Raw genomic sequence first — 18771 nt, 5'->3', positions numbered from 1 at the left:
TTCCTCCAAACATGGCAGATAAAGGGAAAGGCAAAAAGGGAAAAATGTGAGAGGCAACCTCACTTTATAACAATTAACTCTTATCAAAACTAATCCTTTCTGCAGAGAACTAACCCAGTCTTGTGAGAAAGACATTAATCCAACTTGAGTTAATCATTTCTTAAAGACACTACCTCCAAACACTGTTGCATTGGGAATTAAATTTCAACCTGAGTTTTGACTGGGACAAACCACATCCAAACCATAGCATCTATGTAGTTATCTTTAATCATGCTTTTTATGTCTATGTGAGTTTAATTTACTGTCTATCTAGTTTTGCACACGCTCGTGCACCTGGGTGTGTGTGTGTGTTTAATTTCAGCCTAAAAGACTTCCTTTACTATTTGTTTTAGGGCAGATTCCATAGAGACAAATTATCTCAGCATTGGGGGTAATGTCTTGATTTTTTCTTCATTTTTGAGGGATAGTTTTGCTGGATATGGAATTCTTGGTTTATACTTTTTTTTTTTTCTTGCCATTGCTCTGCCTTCTGTCCTGCATGTTTTCTAATGAGAAACTAGCTGTTAATCTTATTCGGACCCCTTGTATGTGGTAAGTCACTGATCTTTTGCCTTCAAGCTTCTCTCTTTGGCCTTGGCTTTTGACAGTTTGTTTATGATATGTCTAGGCATGGATCTCTTTGAGTTTATTCTACTCAGATTTCATTGAGCTTGGATGTGTAGATTGTTGTCTTTCATCAAATTTGGGAAGTCTTTGGCTGTAGTTTCTTCAAAGGTATTTTCTGCCCTTTTCACTTTCTCTCCTCTCCTGTTGATACTCCATTGCATGCACTTTGGTACACTTTATGATGGCTCACACACTTCTTAGGATCTGTTCATTTTTCTTCATTGTTTATTCTGCTGCTCAGACTGGATAACCTCAATTAACCTATCTTTAGGTTAACTGATGATTCTTTCTTCGGTCTACTCAAATCTGCTCTTTAACCCCTATAGAGAGTTTTTTATTTGAGTTATTGTACTTTTCAATCTATAATTTCTATTTGGTTCTTTTTTTTTTCAGACAGAGTCTTGTTCTGTCTCTCGGGCTGGAGTGCAGTGGTATGATCATAGCTCACTGCAGCTTTGAACTTTTGGGCTCAAGGGATTCTCCCTCCTGCCTCAGCCTCCTGAGTAGCTGAGATTACAGGTGCGTGCTACCACACTGGCTAATTTTTGTGTATTTTTTGTTAATGATAGTATCTTGCTATGTTGCCCAGGCTGGTCTCAAACTCCTGGCCTCAAGCAGTCCTCCTGCCTCAGTCTCCCAAATTGCTGGGATTACAGGTATGAGTCACCATGCCCAGCCCTATTTGGTTCTTATAATTTCTAACTCTTCATTAATATTCTCTGTTTGGTGAGATATCATTGTCATCTTTTTCTTTAGTTCTTTAGACAGTTTGCTTTAGTTCTTTTAATACATTTAAATAACTGATTTAAAGTCTTTGTCTTCTAAGTCCACCATGCCTTTCTCAGGGGTCATATATGTGTGTGTGTGTATGTGTGTGTGTGTGTGTGTGTATGAGATGTATATGTGAGCTAGATATATATATACATATATATATATACATATATACATATATATACATATACACACATATATACGTATATACATATATACATATATACATATATACACATATATACATATATACACATATATATACATATATATACACATATATATACATATATATACACACACACACATATATATATATATATATATTTTTTTTTTTTTTTTTTTTGAGATGGAGTCTTAATCTGCTGCCCAGGCTAGAGTGCAGTGCCATGATCTCGGCTCACTGCAGCCTTGCCTCCTGGCAGAGTTCAAGCAGTTCTCGTGCCTCAGCCTCCTGAGTAGCTGGGATTACAGGCATGTGCCACCACACCCAGCTAATTTTTGTATTTTTGGTAGAGATGGAATTTCACCATGTCAGCCAGACAGGTCTCAAACTCCTGACCTCAAGAGTGATCTGCCCACTTCAGCCTCCCAAAGTGCTGGGATTATAGGCATGAGCCACTGTGCCAGGCCAGGGATCACTTATATTGATTGCTTTTTTTTTTTTTTGCCTGAATATGGGCCATGCTTTCTTGTATCTTCATATTTCTCTTCTTTTTTTGTTGAAAACTGGGCATTTTCACTAATATAATGTGGTGCCTCTAGAAAGCAAGTTCTTCTTGTCCACTATAGTTTATTGTTGATGACTTTTCTGAACGAATTCTGTAAAGCCTCTTCTTTGTCATGTGTGGCTACTGAATTGTCTACCAAGTTAGTTTAGGAGTTACCTAGTTATTGGACAGAGATTCCTTTAAATGCCTGGAGCCAGTACATCTCCCAGTCTTTGACAAGGGGGTCTGTGTGACTCTTGGGGCACACCTTCAACATTCTGCAAGGCAGTTGTCATCTGAGAGCTTAGAGCCTTCTCAGGGCTTTCCTGGGCATATGCACAGCCCTATGCATGCATGTGGCACTCTGTATTCCCAGAGATATATTGGGGCGTTTCAAAAGCGCTATGGGCATCTTATTCCCCAGGATTTTTTTTAAGTGTTTAGATTAATATATTGTTTGCCCCAACTAGTATCTACTGATTAGGCAGCTGCAAAGTGAAAACACTTGCCTATAAATGTATTTGACAGTCACCCCCGGGGAAAAGACTGTTCACACTGGGTGAGCTCAGGGTCAGGTCAAATATAACTAGGTTTGTAAGTATGGTCTTCTAGGGAATCACCAGAATGGTCACATCATGAGAATTATTTGGGAATGGGACTTTGGAAAAGATCCAGCTTTGTTCCCTTCCCTCAAGTGGCTTCCAGGCTGCACCAGGCATGTGAGCTTTTATTTTTCAAGGGTACTGTAGAGATGGGGAATGGAGGATGGGACTAGGGCAAGCCAAAATGCCCCAAATCCTACTGTTCTTACCGAGATTCAGCTCTTCATCTTGAAGAAATGCTTCCAAGGTTGCTGCAGGCCTTTGGTTAATTTCCAGAGTTGTGAGCAACTTGATTCTAACCATTTCATTCGGTTATTTTTTCCTCTTATGGAGGAGTGAATTTTTAGGTCTTTGCCACTTTTTTCTGATGTCATCTCTCTCCAAATATCTTTAAAGGTCTTTAGCTAGCAAGATATTTAAAAAATAAATTCATTGTATCCATCACTTAGCAATCTCCTTGCTGTCCTAAAATAGGAATCACTTGTTGTTCAAGGGTCTTATTTGAGAGGGGTGGAATACAGTTCTTAATCATCTTGGAGTGTTTTTCTACAGTAGCTTTTGCTGAATAGTTTTCTACTTTCCAGCCAGAGTATTTCTGGGGTTAAAAAGATTCTCCTTGTTGATACATGTAATGTGGGTGAACCTCAGAAGCAAATGGCTAAATAGAAGAAGCCAGACACAAAAGACTGCATACTGTATGATTCCATTTTTCTGAAATTCTAGTGATGGAGGAAAGATGAGTGGTCACCTGGCACTGGGGTGTGGGAAGAGAATGGCTACAGGGAAGCACAACGGAAACTCTGGGGACATGGAATGTTCTGTAGTTTAATTGTGGTGATGCTTCCATGGCCATATGAGTTTATCAGGCTGTACTTTGTCAGGAACCGTGCATTTTAAATGGTTGGGTTTTCTTTTATGTAAATTATACTTCAATAAAGCTGATAAAAAATATCCTAGTTTAAATAATACATTAAATTTAATGAAGGTCGGATGCAGTGGCTCACGCCTGTAATCCCAGCACTTTGAGAGGCCGAGGCGGGTGGATCACCTGAGACCAGGAGTTAGACCAGCCTGGCCAATATGGTGAAACCCTGTCTCTACTAAAAATACAAAAAATTAGCCAGGCCTGGTGGCATGAACCTGTAGTCCCAGCTACTCAGGAGGCTGAGGCAGGAGAATCGCTTGAACCTGGGAGGCGGAGGTTGCAGTGAGTCGAGATCATGCTACTGCACTCCAGACTAGGCGACAGAGCAAGACTTCATCTCGAAAATAATAATAATAATAATAATGACATAGAACAGTATTTATTAGCCAAAACAAAATAGGTTTTATCCCAGTAGGTGATAACGGAAGTCATCTAACAGTCCATGTCAATGGCTGTTAGATTTGGGTCTACATCAGAGCACAGGACACGTGTTTCAGCGTGAATGCTGAGTTCTGCTGCACCTTGATTCGGGGGGTTGCTGGGTGGTGCTGGGGCCCTGGCTTCTGAGTCTTTAACAAACAGGACCAACAAAGGTGTCATCTTCTGGTGTGAAGGTACAGAAGATACCAAGTAAAGCATGTTTAGGTTGCAGAAATATCAGAAGCACCTTTATTAGATTCAGTTTTGTTTTTTTTTTCTGCAGACTTTTAAAGGACAAAGACAAATCAGAGCAGCCTTCAGAAATACTAAAAGCGGCTCTGTATTTTTTTTAATAATTTTTGGAAACTATATTCCCAGAACAGTGGGGTAAAAAAAACACAACCCTGTTCTTTACTAGGTGAATGGATAAGTAACTATGGTACATTAGACAATAGAATATTAGTCAGTGCTAAAAAGAAATGAGCTTGTAATCCCAGCACTTTGGGAGCCGAGGCAGGTGGATCACTTGAGGTCAGGAGTTTGAGACTAGCCTGGCCAATGTGGTGAAATCCCATCTCTACTAAAAATACAAAAATTAGCTGGGCATGATGGCGGGCACCTGTAATCCCAGCTATTTGGGAGGCTGAGATGGAAGGATCTCTTGAAATCAGGAGGTGGAGGTTGCAGTGAGCCAATTTCACACAACTGCACTCCAGCCTGGGCAACAGAGCAAGACTCTGTCCCAAAAAGAAAAAAAAAGAAAAGAAATGAGCTATTTAGCCATGAAAAGACATGGAATAAACTTTGCATAATACAGTGTGAAAGAAGTCAATCTGAAAAGGCTATAGACTGTATAGTTCCAACCATATGACATTCTGGAAAAGGCAGAACTGTGGAGGCAGTAATAAGATAAGTGGTTGTCACAGGTTGGGGGAGAGGGATGAAGAGGTGGAACACAGAGGATTTTCAGGGCAGTGAAACTATTCTGTATAATATAATGGTGGATACAGGTCATCATGCATTTCTCCAAACCCATAGAATGTACAACACCAAGAGTGGACCCTAATGTAAACCATGGACTCTGAGTGATAAGGGTGTGGCAATGTAGGTTCACCAGTTGTTAACAAATGCACCACTCTGCTGGCGGCTGGTGGTAGTGGCGGAGGCTGTGCCTCTAGGGAGGGAGGGAGTGTATGGGAACTCTCTGTACCTTTTGCTAACTTTTGCTGTGAACCTAAAACTGTTCTAAAAATAAAGTCAACTAAAAAAATTTTAAATTAAAAACAATTTTTAAAGGCACCACCCCCAAACCAGGATACATTCAATTTATTTGAAATGACTAACAATAGGGAAAGGCATGATCTATCTCTGTCTCCCACACCAGTTATGACTCACAGCTTGCACTGTTATCCAAAATGGGAGTAAGTGTTCTGCCTTTCAGCTGGGTGAGGGAAGGCACTTAGAATGAAGCGTTTTACCGCAAGAGAGCTGAATGGAAGGACGTCACAGCAGAGAAATCTGACCATTTCTGTGTACCTTCCACAGTAACAAGCGTGGTGGGAAACTGCTGTATGCTGGGCCCTGTTCAGATAGATGCCTGCTGCACTTACTTCTTATGACACCCCAGTGAGACAACTCTGTTATCATCCTAGCCAAAAGAGAAGCTGAGGCACAGGGCAGGTGTGTGGCAGGCAAGTGGTGGGCAGGTTTCCAGCCCAGGCCAACTGGCTCTTAATCAGTGCCTTACCTGAGACCTTAAAATATAACCAAAAAAACCTCTTTCCATGCCTTAGTAAGGCATAATCCGTTCTCCTCTGCAGCTCATCTTAAGACTTACTGCAGTACAACATAAAACGTAGTAAAATACGTTTAGGTGCAATTAATTCTTTCATAGTTTCCTTTTAATTAGAAGCTACAAAATAGAGGAAAGTTTTTTTCCTTCCATATTTCTTTTCTCAAAAAAAAAAAAGAGGGTTTCCAGGGTTTTGCATTTATCCTGTGGATGTTTGGGTGGTTCTTAGGTTATGGAGAGCAATTCTGGCCCTAATAAACCCAGGCGTGTGGCACCAAAAGCCCTGGTAGCTCTCCTGTTATCCTGGACACTAGTCAGAATATTTCTAGTCCTGTGGAGTTTGATTCATTGATGCTGTCCCCGGAGTGGTGGTAATAGGTGTCCGATGATCAGCCCTATTAGAGAAACCAGCCCTTACTTTATGCATAAGTATAAATGCTCGATTCTTGTCATAGCCCCAATTTTATTGGAAACTTATAGACAACCGTTGAAGAAAAATAGCTTTGATTGTCTTTCCATTCCAGTTGGATTCTCTTATTTTTGTTTTTCTCCACTGCAGTATTTAATGTAACATGCAGATGTCAAGGAATTGGAAGTGTGTGATGAATGAACTTCAGCCTGGATTAGTGGTTTTTTTTATTTCTCTCTCTTCATTGCTATGCTGATCATTTTTCAATGTAAGAAAGCTTAAAATCTTACGCTGCATATATTAACTTCTTTTCAAAAGTGTCTTTGAATTTTTGCACTTACAGAAATGTTTCCTGCTGTGCCCATCAGAAATTCAGTCCCAGTCACACTACAAAGTCATCTGTTTGCCATATTCTGTGGAAAAAAATTTATGAATCATCTTAACCTTTAATATGAGTTATAGGAAGCCTGCAAGGCTTTCTTCCGAAGCCATGAATTGAGCTCAAATATCACTTTATATGCTATTAAAAATATAGGTGAGTTAAAGGTTAATATTTTTAATGTAAATGTATTTGGAGTCATTATTCGGAAAATTCATTATAAATCCACTTTGGGGATTTCTTACAGTCAAGGTCGTGACCTTTTTTTTTAAGAGAATGTATTTTGCTTGGTCACATTAAAGATGAAGCTTTCATTTGTTAAGTGCAGAAGAAAAGAAGGAAGTAGGGTGAAAACATATTTGTACAGATCCTTAAAACAATGCAGAATTTTGCTGTGCTCATAAAGCAGCAGCTTAAGTATCCCAACCTCCCACTTCGTTTATGAAAATGGACTAATACGCTTTTAAATTTACTAACAGTATTAAATATCGGCAGGGAAAGATAGTCTAACCAGAAAAACGAGACTTAAACAGACTAAAGTATAACATAAGGAAACCACTCAAGACCAAGTGAAATTAAAAATAGTTGTTGATAAAATACTAATTTTTATTGAAACATGACAATTATTTTTATTTGCTTAAGTCACTTCACTTGGAAGTATAAACTCTTTTAATCCATCAGGCACATTTTTTATTGAAAATATATAAAAACTCAACTTTTTGCAAGTGACAGCGAGCTAGAATAGAAAGATGAAAAACAAGGGGCTGGACACGGTGGCTCATGCCTGTAATCCTAGCACTTTGGGAGGCCGAGGCGGGCATATTGCCTGAGCTCAGGAGTTCAAGACTAGCCTGGGTAACATGGTGAAACCCTGTCTCTACTAAAATACAAAAAATTAGCTGGGTGTGGCGGCGTGTGCCTGTAGTCCCAGCTACTCTGGAGGCTGAGGCAGGAGATCTCTTGAACCCGGGAGGCGGAAGTTGCAGTGAGCCGAGATCACGCCACTGCATTCTAGCCTGGGTGACAGAGCAAGACTCTGTCTCAAAAAAAAAAAAAAAAAGAAGATTAAAAACAAGGTAGACAAAGATACCCAATAAGGTAATTATGTGCTCAAAAATCATAATTAAATGCATCATCTTGAATTCACCTGGAAACAATTGTAATCAGCTTTTCCCTGATTGCTGCTTCTGACTGGCTGAGAAGCTTCTGAGAAAGAGTGAGTTATTCTCATAGCCCTGTCTGGGTAATGTTACTCTCTTCCTGTGAAGGTAGAGACTGAGTGGGTGGTAAGGTCTGTGGAACAGCACTGAGTGGGGGCCGTCTCTGGGAGCTCAGAAGCCCCGGGATGTGCCTCTGGATGGAGTCCCAGAGTCTGTGTGTTTCTTTATGGCTGGAGTGATTTTCCTGTGATCCGTGTCTGTTGGTTAATGTGCTGTGAAGCGAGTTGCATGTAGCTGGACCCCAAGACCATGATACATTTCTTGATTACAATAAACCACTTAGTATCCCCAGGTGTGGGCATCAGCAAAGCTTAAGGATGTTTCCAGAAAAGGGGAAGAATTTGTCCAGCTGCTGCTAATGGAGGCTTTGTTACGTGTTTCCTGGGGTGCTTCCCCATTGGACCTGTAAGTGTCTAACCCTGGGCTGATTCTGTAACCTGCCTGGTCAGCAGTTCCTTGTTCTGTCTGTCCTGGATACATAAAGGACACCATCAGCACACCGTGAGCACAGAGTGGTCGTCAGTCAGAATTGCCACGAGATGAGGCTCAGAGCCTGTTGTGCCGCAGTAATGAAATGCATTGCACAGGGCCCTGAGCCGTGCAATGACTTGGAAACTAAGAAGGTTAAGATATGGTATTTAGGTTTAGGTTCTAGGTGAGGTTATGATATGAGTTGGGGAAATAAAAATATCAATAAAATGTTAAAGATACATAAAGTTGTATAAGATAATGGGAGGAAATTGCTGCAAGTTAGAAATCGAGAAATGAATTTTGTATATAATTTTTATTTAGAAAGATAAGAGGAAACTGGTGCCTACCTGGTGCTTTTTGTACATTGGCCCATGACAAGTATTCACAGCTGCATTTGAAGAGCATGTCCTTTTCAAAGGGATTATGTACTTGGGTAGTGTGACTACCAAGTTATATACTTGGGTAGCATAATACAAGGGTAATTTCTAAAGCTTGGATGGAGGAGTCTAGGTGTGTCTGATTTCAGAGGGCATGCTCTTTTCATTGTGTCATGCTGCTTCCACTAAGATTGAAGTAGAAGAAGACTGATTCAGACTGAATCTTACAGTGAGAATGGGATTCAGCCCAAATATTATTGGATGGGTAGAGTTTGGGCGGGTAGATCAGAGAGTAGACTCCTTGCAGGCCGGCAGAACAACCAAGACAAAACCCAGGAAGCAGGAAAAGCACCAGGTGCAGGGGTCCAGGAGTAAATCGAGCTGTAGAAAGTTTTGGGAGAAAGGGACAGCCATGGTGGAGCCACCAACGGGTTGTTGAGTCTTCTCTCCAGCCTCAGAGTCATCCTCAGCCTGTGCTCCAGCACTCCTGGCTTCAGGAGATGGGCGACTGCCCCAAGGCGGCTCAGCCTGTCCAGGGAATAGCTTCTCGGAAGTGCTTCCTGGACATACTCTAGCATCTGGCTCTCAGACCAGAGGAGTGATAGGGACTCTTTTTGCCCCCACACTGAATAATCACCTGCTGCTATGTTCCAGGAGAGAGCAAGGCAGCTGTCAGGGTGAGAGGATCCTCGGTCTCCTGTTCCACGTGGTATAAGCAGGTACTCTGGTCAGCTGGAGTTGTCCAGGGAGGAGCTGTGCAGGGTGATGTCTCAACTGAGAGTGGGAGGTGCAGTGAGCAGTGACATACTTGATGTATGTTTTGCTATGTTAGGAATTTAATTCACTGTATTAATGATGAATATTGCAAATTTCATAATCTTGTTTGTACAGATATCAAAATTAATCTATAGTTCACAGGAAATGGAGGATCTCGTGTTCAGTCTGTTCTTGACAAGAATTGTCTGATGTCTACCTTAGAAATTCCTGCCTCCTCTAAAATGCCCCCCTTTCCTAATGGACTTCCTTTGCCCTGGGGTCTTCATGGTCTCCTAATAGAAAAAAGTCATTAAGAAAAAATCTAATATGCTGAGGTAGCTCTAATATAAGAAAAGTAGTAAATGAAGTGTCACTAGATTCAAAATGCGTATTCTTTCAGAAAGAAGGCAATTACTGTTATAAAGATATAGCATTAGAAAAAATTATTATAACTGTGAAGTATGTGATATGTCTGTCTGTGGCACAGTTAATTTAAAAAGTATTACCAAGCATACAAATAAATCATCAGAATAAAATGCTGAACCATACTAATTGAAAGTGAATTTAATATGCAATTCTGAGGAACTCTCTCTACATACCCAGGTTTTAAAAAATTCTACCTTATAGGCTATTAGTTACCAGATTTTCTTTCAAACATCCACCCTCTTTTAATGAAGAATATTATTCATGAACCTTATCTTTGATTCCTCAGTAATTTTATGATATACAATAAATAGTGGGATGAAGTTGAAACAATTTTATTTTACCCTGATTTTCATGTGTATTTAATCAAATTGCTGTAGATCTATGTTTCCTTGTCAAAATATAAAAATTCTGATTAGTAAGGGAAGGAAGACTCAAAGGTTTCAAATTTGTTTTGCTCTTTAGTGTGTGTGGTTCAACAATGGATAGAATAATTGATTGAAATTGGCTGAGCACAGTGGCTCACGCCTGTAATCCCAGCACCTTGGGAGGCTGAGGTGGGCGGATCACGAGGTCAGGAGATCAAGACCATCCTGGCCAACATGGTGAAACCCCGCCTCTACTAAAAATACAAAAATTGGCTGGGTGTGGTGGTGCGTGCCCCTATTCCCAGCTACTTGAGAGGCTGAGGCAGGAGAATTGCTTGAACCCGGGAGGCGGAGCTTGCAGTGAGCTGAAATCATGCCACTGTGCTCCAGTCCGGGGGACAGAGCAAGACTCCGTCTTGGGGTTCGGAAAAAAAGAAGTTTTAAAAATCATGACTTTCAGCAGTGACTTTTGGAGGAAGAAAGGAGTCTGCCTTTCTTAAATGTGTGATATCCTCACCAAAACAGATCTTTACAGTTATGGTTTTCCTGATAAGTGAGTATAGATGTGTATTACAGAAAACCTGGAAAATACAGGGAAACAGCTTAGAAAACACTCCTTCGTGTTCTGCCCTGGCCCACAGCTACTGTTAGCTTTTGCAGTTTTTTTCCATAACAGCTTTTTCCTACATGATCCATATTCATGTTCATATTCACTGCGGCTCTTTCTGTCACCTTTTGCTCTGTTTGGATGTTGGGATATTAGTGTTCATTCCCTGTAGATTATATCTTTTAACAATATAAAGTGATCTTGTCTCAATTTAGTGTTTTATTGTCTTGAATTTGGCTTTGTTTAAATTAGAGCACTGGGCTTGCTTTCCTTTTGTTCGAATGTGCCTGATATCTTTGCCCATCCGTTTTTCTTTAATTTCTCTCTGACATTTTCTTTCAGGTACATATCTTATAGAAATCAAATTGTTTAAAATAAGGGATTGAGTTATTATGAAATCTCTTTACTTATTTAGGGATTGTTTCAGTCACTCTTTTTATCTTTTTGTTTTTACACGTTTCTTCGGCACTTCTGTCTTTTATTCTGGTTTTTTTTTCTGATAAATACCATGTTGAGAGTGCTTTACTTTATGTAAATATTTAGACTGTAGGAATCTACCTTTTTTTTCTACTGACAGTTATGTTTAAAATGTATTTCATCTTTTCTGTTTTAAATTAGGAAATATTTATTAATAAAACATTATTAAACATGAAATATATGACACGTACAATGAAATTCGTGTATTGCTATGAAGCAGGCAATTGAAAGCCCCACCAACCAGCACCAGAAGTGTAAGCTGCCCACTCCAGGACCCTCCTGTGGGCTCCTTCCCATCTGGTCTCCTGCCTGTCTTCAGAGCAGAGATTCAAGGTTCATCATTCTTTTACACATATGTACACATCCCTAAATAATGTACTGCTTACTTTTGCTTTTGAACTTTGTGTAAGTGGAATTGCACTTTATGTTCTTTGATTACTTGCTTTTTTTCATTCACCATGATATTTGTTGATTCATACGTGTTCATGTGTAGCTCTACATCAATTATTTTGATTGTTGTTGCAGTCTTCCATGGTGTGAATAGATCACAATATATTTGTCTGTTCTTCGGTGGCTTCATGGGCCATGTATGTAATAGTTTGTTCCTGTGACCTGTGTTGCTGTGAATGTTTAAATGCCCGTCTCCTCAGGTACATAGGCATGGGTTCCTCCAGGGCACTCACTTGGACATGAAATTGCTGGGTCATGGGCAGTGTGATTGATGAAATGATGTCGCATGGTTTTCCCAAAGCAACTGTACTCATGTAGATGCCCCAAGTGTTCCGCATTCTTTATGGCATGCCTTGAGAGGTTTGCCAGTCTGGTGAGTGTGCCACGGCATCTCCAGTCCCAGTTGGCGCTCTCCTTGTTCCTAATGAGATCAACCAGTTTTTTTTTCCTTTTCTTTTCTTTTCTTTTCTTTTTCCTTTCCTTTCCTTTCCTTTCCTTTTTCCTTTCCTTTTTCCTTTCCTTTTTCCTTTCCTTTTTCCTTTCCTTTTTCCTTTCCTTTCCTTTCCTTTCCTTTTCGCTCTCTTGCTCTGTTGCCCAGGCTGGAGTGCAGTGGCGCGATCTCGGCTCACTGCAAGCTCCGCCTCCCGGGTTCATGCCATTCTCCTGCCTCAGCCTCCCGAGTAGCTGGGACTACAGGCACCCGCCACCACAACCGGCTAATTTTTTTGTATTTTTTAGTAGAAACGAGGTTTCACCATGTTAGCCAGGATGGTCTCGATCTCCCGATCTTGTGATCTGCCCGCCTCAGCCTCCCAAAGTGCTGGGATTACAGGCGTGAGCCACCACGCCTGGCTGAGATCAACCAGTTTTATGTTGTGTTTCTTCTTCTGTAATATGTGAGTTTGTGTGTTTTACCCATTTGTGTCATTTCTCTTTTTCTTACTAATTTATAAAAGTTATTTATACTATATCTTCTGGTGCTGATTTCTTGGTGGAATATGTGAAAATACCCCCTCCGAGGCTTTGACTTACCATGTCATTTTTCTTATGGTTATCTTTATTAACTTATTAATTCCTTCAATGGGGATACTTTCTGTGCATGTATGTGATTATCTTTTATTAAGAAATCCTTCCCTACCTCGAAGTTGTAAAAACACTTGCTTGTTTTTTTTCCTCCCCTACAGAATCAGAAGTGTTGCTTTTCACATTTAATCCTTTAATCTACTTGGAATTAAATTTTGTATATGCTGTGAGACAGGAATTCTCTTTTCTTCTTTTATGCATGACCAATTGTAGTGGCACTAGAATCTATTTTTTACCGTGACCTGCAGTGCCCACTTTGTCGTAAATACCCTTTCTGTATCTCTGTGTGTCTGTTTCTAGGCACTCAGTTCTGCCCCTTTGGTCTGCTTTGGTAGTTCCTGTACAACAAGATACCTGTGAGGAGGAAGGGCCCCCAGCTTTCTCTTCCCTCCAAGGGCGTCTGGGCTTTTCTTGGCCCTTTGCTCTACCATGGAGACTTGAGAATCAGCTTGTTGGATTTTATGAAAGACTCCCTTATTGGGATGTTTATTGGAGTTGTGTTTTATCTGTGTATCATTTTAGGGAGAATTAACATCTGTATGATCCTAAATGGCCTTGACCATGGAATACTATATCCCTCCATTTGTTTTGGTCTTTTCCAGAGTATTTCATTGGAGTTTTAAGATTTTTTCTGCAGAGGACTTGCATATCTTCTCATGCACTTATCCTTGGTACCTTATTTTTAACTTCTATATCAATATGTTTTTAAAAAATACATTTCAGGCTGGGCGCGGTGGCTCACGCCTGTAATCGCAGCAGTTTGGGAGGCCGAGGCGGGCGGATCACGAGGTCAGGAGATCAAGACCATCCTGGCTAACACAGTGAAACCCCGTCTCTACTAAAAATATAAAAAATTAGCTGGGTGTGGTAGTGGTCACCTGTGGTCCCAGCTACTCGGGAGGCGAGGTGGGAGAATGGCGTGAACCCAGGAGGCAGAGCTTGCAGTGAGCCGAGATCACGCCACTGCACTCCAGCCTGGGCGACAGAGCGAGACTCCGTCTCAAAAAAAAAAAAAAAAATATATATATATATATACGTATATATATACGTATATATATATACGTATATATATATATACGTATATATATATACGTATATATATACGTATATATATGTGTGTATATATATACATTTCATATCGTCTTCACTTCTAGACCATCTTGTTGATTTTTCAAAAGTATCCTCAACCCTACATTTATCAAATTACCAAAACCAAAGATAAAAATCTTCTCATCCTCACATAGAACAAGATGCACTTGTTTAAGCAAATGTAAGCCCCTGGGTGACCACCATCGCTATTGGAACAGAGAACATTGCCTCGTAGGTAAGTGATACTCCCCAAAAAAGTCAATTTTAACATCTTTTCCTTATAGAAAAATGAGTAAATTAGCATTTTTTATTCTGTGCATCTAAAACTCCCCTTTACGTAGGGAACTCAGGTTATAAAGCCTCCTCTTTGTGGGACCCCTTAGTTAGCTCAGCCATTCCACTCTCCATCATTTGCTTACTATCTGACTTCAGCTCTCTTACGTTCTGAATTTTCATTCATCTCTTCACCATGGGGACATGGGTGATATATATTTCCCACAGTGTATAAATGAAAGTAGCCATCTGTTACTTTCAATGTAAGAGTAATTTGGTTAGATTCAGAATTCTTGAGCAATCAGTTTTTCTGGCATTAGCAATTTGAGGAAAGGTCTGAAGCCAGTGTAAGTTTCACTCCATAATGAGAAAAGAATGATTTGTTCTGGGCTCTTCTCTGGAAGCATGCATTATTAATCATTTAAATCTCAGCTTCTGATCCTCCAAGTGTGAGGTTTTTTTTTTATTTGTATCACTCTGTCCCTTTTTTGGCATTCTCATGAATGCTTCTCAAATTTAAACTTCATCTTTCGTTTTTAAGCTTAAAAAAAAAAAAAGCCAATGGGACCTTTAAAAACTCAAATTACTGTCCAGAACCACGGTTTATAAAACAGATCATGATACAGGGGCTCTGTCCTGGGGGATGCCTGGAGCACTTCATACTCAGTATCCCAGCAGGAAGCAGGTGACATATTTAAATTGGGTAATGAGGAGTTTAATGGGGAGACTATTTACAAGGGTAGGGGCAGAAATGGTGAGGCTGTCAGGGCTAGCCATAGCTGAGAGCTGCCCTGGCTCCTGGACCTCAACAGCATAGGGAGGGAGTGGCTCTGGGGCCTAGAGTGAGACCTGAATTCGTAGGATTCACCCTTAGACAGGGGTGGTCTTTGGTGAGAGAATGCAGGCACTGGTCCTTTCCAGCAGAGAGGAAACAAATACCCCAGTTGCCATCCCTTGCCTACTCCAGTCTCCCCTCAGTGCTGCCCAAGTCTGAACCCAGTGGAAAACAGGGAAGCCTCATCAAGATCAGCCTCCAGGCAGCAGTAAAGGTGTATGGTGGATCTGGAGGGCAAACAGAAAAATCTAGCAAAATGAGGGGAAATGTAAAATACTGCTCTACAGAAAATATTTTTACCAGTTTTTTCTTTTTTTGCAGTATTTGGCCTGGTCTTGACTGTTTCCAGTGCAGAGTTTAACTGGGCCAGTCTCTCTTTCTGTTTTGGGGCAGTCTCCTTTTCTCTTGGTGTGTTTCCTTCTGGTCGCTAGCTATTCTCATCTCTTCCTTTTCTATCATTGAAACTTGTGCGTGTTTCATAGAGACAGTGTCTGTTTATCACCATGAGACTCAGAAAATTTCTAAGAATTTACTCTGGTTTCATCAAAATATCTATTTTGGAGCCAGGCCCTCTCCCACCCCCGATCCCCCAGTGTCTTAGAACGTGTCTCCATTCTCTCATGATAGAAGGGTCTTAATTGAGCTGTGAATGTGTGTACACACATGTATGTCTTTTTATACATTCTTAAAAGGAAAGTGTATTAGGAGGACTCTCCAGAGAAACACAACCAATGGGGTATACAGGACAATGATCATGGGAATAGGTTCATGCACTTGTGAAGGCCAAGAAGTCCCACAATCTGCCATCTCCAGGCTGGAGACCCCGGAAGGCTGGTGGTGTGCTTCAGCCAGAGCCCGAAGGCCTGAGAACAGGAGGAGGGGTGGAGCTGCTGGTGTTAAGTCCTGGAGTCTGAAGGTGGGAGAAGCAGAAGCTCTGATGGCCAAGGACAGAAGATGGATGTTCCAGCTCAAGGGGAGAGAGACGGCGCCCTTCCTCTGCCTTTTTGTTCTATGTGGGCCCTCAGCGGATTGGATGAGGCGCACCCACATTGGTGAGGGTGATCTTCTCTACTCCAGTCTATAGATTCAAATCCTAGCCTCTTCTGGAGACACCCTGACACACATACCCAGAAATGATGCTCAACCAGCTCTCTGGGTGTCTCTTAGCCCTGTCAAGTTGGCTCGTAAAATTAAGCATCACAGAAGGTGATTTTTCTCTACTGGGAAGTAGTGTGATGTGCTTAAGGATACAGACTCTATTTCTTACTGTATGGCCTCGAGTGACTTTCTGAACTTCTGTGTGCCTCAGTCTCCCCACTGGTAATATGGGGATCTTAAGAGCTCCTCCATTGGGTGAGTAACTCTATCCCCATGTGGCTCAGTTCATTCATTTATTTCATGGGGAAAATGATAGAACCTACCTCCCAGGTGGTGGCAAGGCTTAGAACATAGCCAGGCAAATGAGAACCAGTGAATATGGGTGGCCATTGGTATTTCTATTGCAAAGGTTGTTGTAATGATTAAATGAGCTACTGTGTCTTGGGAGCATATTGCAGAGACTTGCACACGGTAAGTGCGGTCAGTGTTAGCCTGCTGCATACATGTGTACTTCCATGCAACATACACACACCCATAGACATAGATTCATACGCATATGTGTATACATGCATAGACACATTTATCTACCTACCTACCTACCTACCTACCTACCTACCTACCTACCTACCTACCTACCTAAGTGCATACATTCATAAGCAAACAGCCTGTCCAGGTGGGACCTTCAGGAATGAGCTCGTCTCCTTCCCAGGCAGACACCCAGGGCTCTTGTCCGGCGGGTAGGTCCTCTTCATGGCCAGTTCTCTTTTGCGTGCAGCACTTAGTCCCATCTTTTTTTCTGGATCCCCATCAAATGCACCAGTCCATAAGAGACTAAAGACAGAATCCTTTTCAATCACCTGGGAGAGAACATATTGCCATTCTGTGCAATGGGGAGAATAAATTATTTATATATTTTTAAACATTAAAAAAAATGCTGCTGTGTGTTACCTTTTAAAAGGCTGCTGCTATCCCACATTTTCTGACCTGTGAAAGGGAATGGGAGTTTTATTACCAATATTCATGTGCCATAGTGAATATGCTGTAATGTAAGTGTCATCCCCATGCAAATTCTAAGTCACTTGGCACAGAGCAAGATCTGTATAGGTTTAACCTAATAGAAACCAGAGATAGAACTCACATTATGTATGTTGACTAATAGAATCTGAACAGCTGTCGAATGATGAGGGGTGAATAATATCAGGTGATAAGCAAATGAGCCAAGTGGTTGGCAGAGGAGAACAAGAAGAAAAAATTCTAAAAGATGTCTGAAGGGAAGTTAATAAGCAAAAAGGAATAAAATAATCTGACAAATGAGCTACTAGCAGCTCCTAAGAAAAGTATCGGTTTGGCTGGCAAACAGTGACAGGCGGCGGTATGTCAGAGTGAGCGGCAGCCAGGGTGTGGGGATGAATGCGGAAGGACAGGCTCATCAGTGGCTGCATGACGAGTGAGTTAGTATATCTGCCAGGTGATGAATGAGCTGGTGATGCACATCAGACAGGTGACAGGCGAGCGGTTACAGGAAAGAGTGGAGGCAGCCGGGGAATGAGACCAAAGGGCTTCAGAATGTAATCTCATAAGCAGGAAGAAACCGTGTACCTAATCACAGTATCTGATCTGCTTTGGCAACTGTCAAAAACAATAAAACTTCCATTGAAGTTAAAACTAGGACTCCGTATAATGTGCTTGTGACTATTAATAATGATTTGCATTATACACCACCCACTTGCTAGCTCTCACCGCCTTCATTCCTGGGGATTTCATCTGTAAAGTGGGGAGAACAGTGTTAACCTCCATCATTCTATATGGGATCTTTTGAGGATTAAATTTCCTATGAAGCCAGGTGCAGTGGCTCACACCTGTAATCACAGTGCTTTGGGAGGCCAAGGCAGGAGGATTGCTTGAAGCCAGGAGTTAGAGTCCAGCCCGAGCAACATAATGAGACCACATCGCTACAAAAAATTTAAAAATTAGCCCGGTATGGTTGCACACACCTGTAGTCACAGCTACTCAGGAGGCTGAGGTGGGAGGGATCGCTTGAGTCCAGGAGTTCAAGGTTATAGTTAGTTATGATTGTGCCACTACATTGTTGCCTGGGCAACATAGCAAGACCCCATCTACAGAAAATAAAATTAGTTGGACGTGGTGGCTCGTGCATGTAATCCCAGTGCTTTGGGAGGTGGAGGTAGGAGGATAGCTTGAGACCAAGAGTTGGCAACAAAGTGAAACCCCCTACCCCATCTCTACCAAAAAAAAAAAAAAAAAAAAAGCTGTGTGTGGTGGCATGTGCCTGTAGTGCCAGCAACTTGGGAGGCTGAGATGGGAGGATTGCTTGAGCCCAGGAGTTTGAGGCTGCAGTGAGCTATGATTGCAATGACTGCACTCCAGCCTGGATGACAGAGTGAGACCCTGTCTCAAAATAAAATAAAATAAATAAATTTCATATGAAATAGTTAGAACATTACCTAGCATGTGATAAGTAACCAAGAAACTACTGTTAGTTGCTATTGATATTGTTCATCATCTTATTGTTATTACTTTTAATTTTTCGTTTCTGTTTCATTCTTGGA

The 18771-nt window shown here is 41.2% G+C and overlaps 1 protein-coding gene across 8 annotated transcripts in view; it reads left to right on the top strand.

Annotated features, from left to right (window-relative positions):
• ENTREP2 (endosomal transmembrane epsin interactor 2) overlaps positions 1 to 18771 on the top strand; it is a 461731-nt gene that overhangs the window by 208870 nt on the left and 234090 nt on the right. The gene's annotated exons all lie outside the window — the stretch shown is intronic.

Source organism: Gorilla gorilla, chromosome 16, assembly GCF_029281585.2.
Source record: "Gorilla gorilla gorilla isolate KB3781 chromosome 16, NHGRI_mGorGor1-v2.1_pri, whole genome shotgun sequence".
Lineage (NCBI taxonomy): Eukaryota > Metazoa > Chordata > Mammalia > Primates > Hominidae > Gorilla > Gorilla gorilla.
This window is presented reverse-complemented; position numbering and strand designations above follow the sequence as displayed.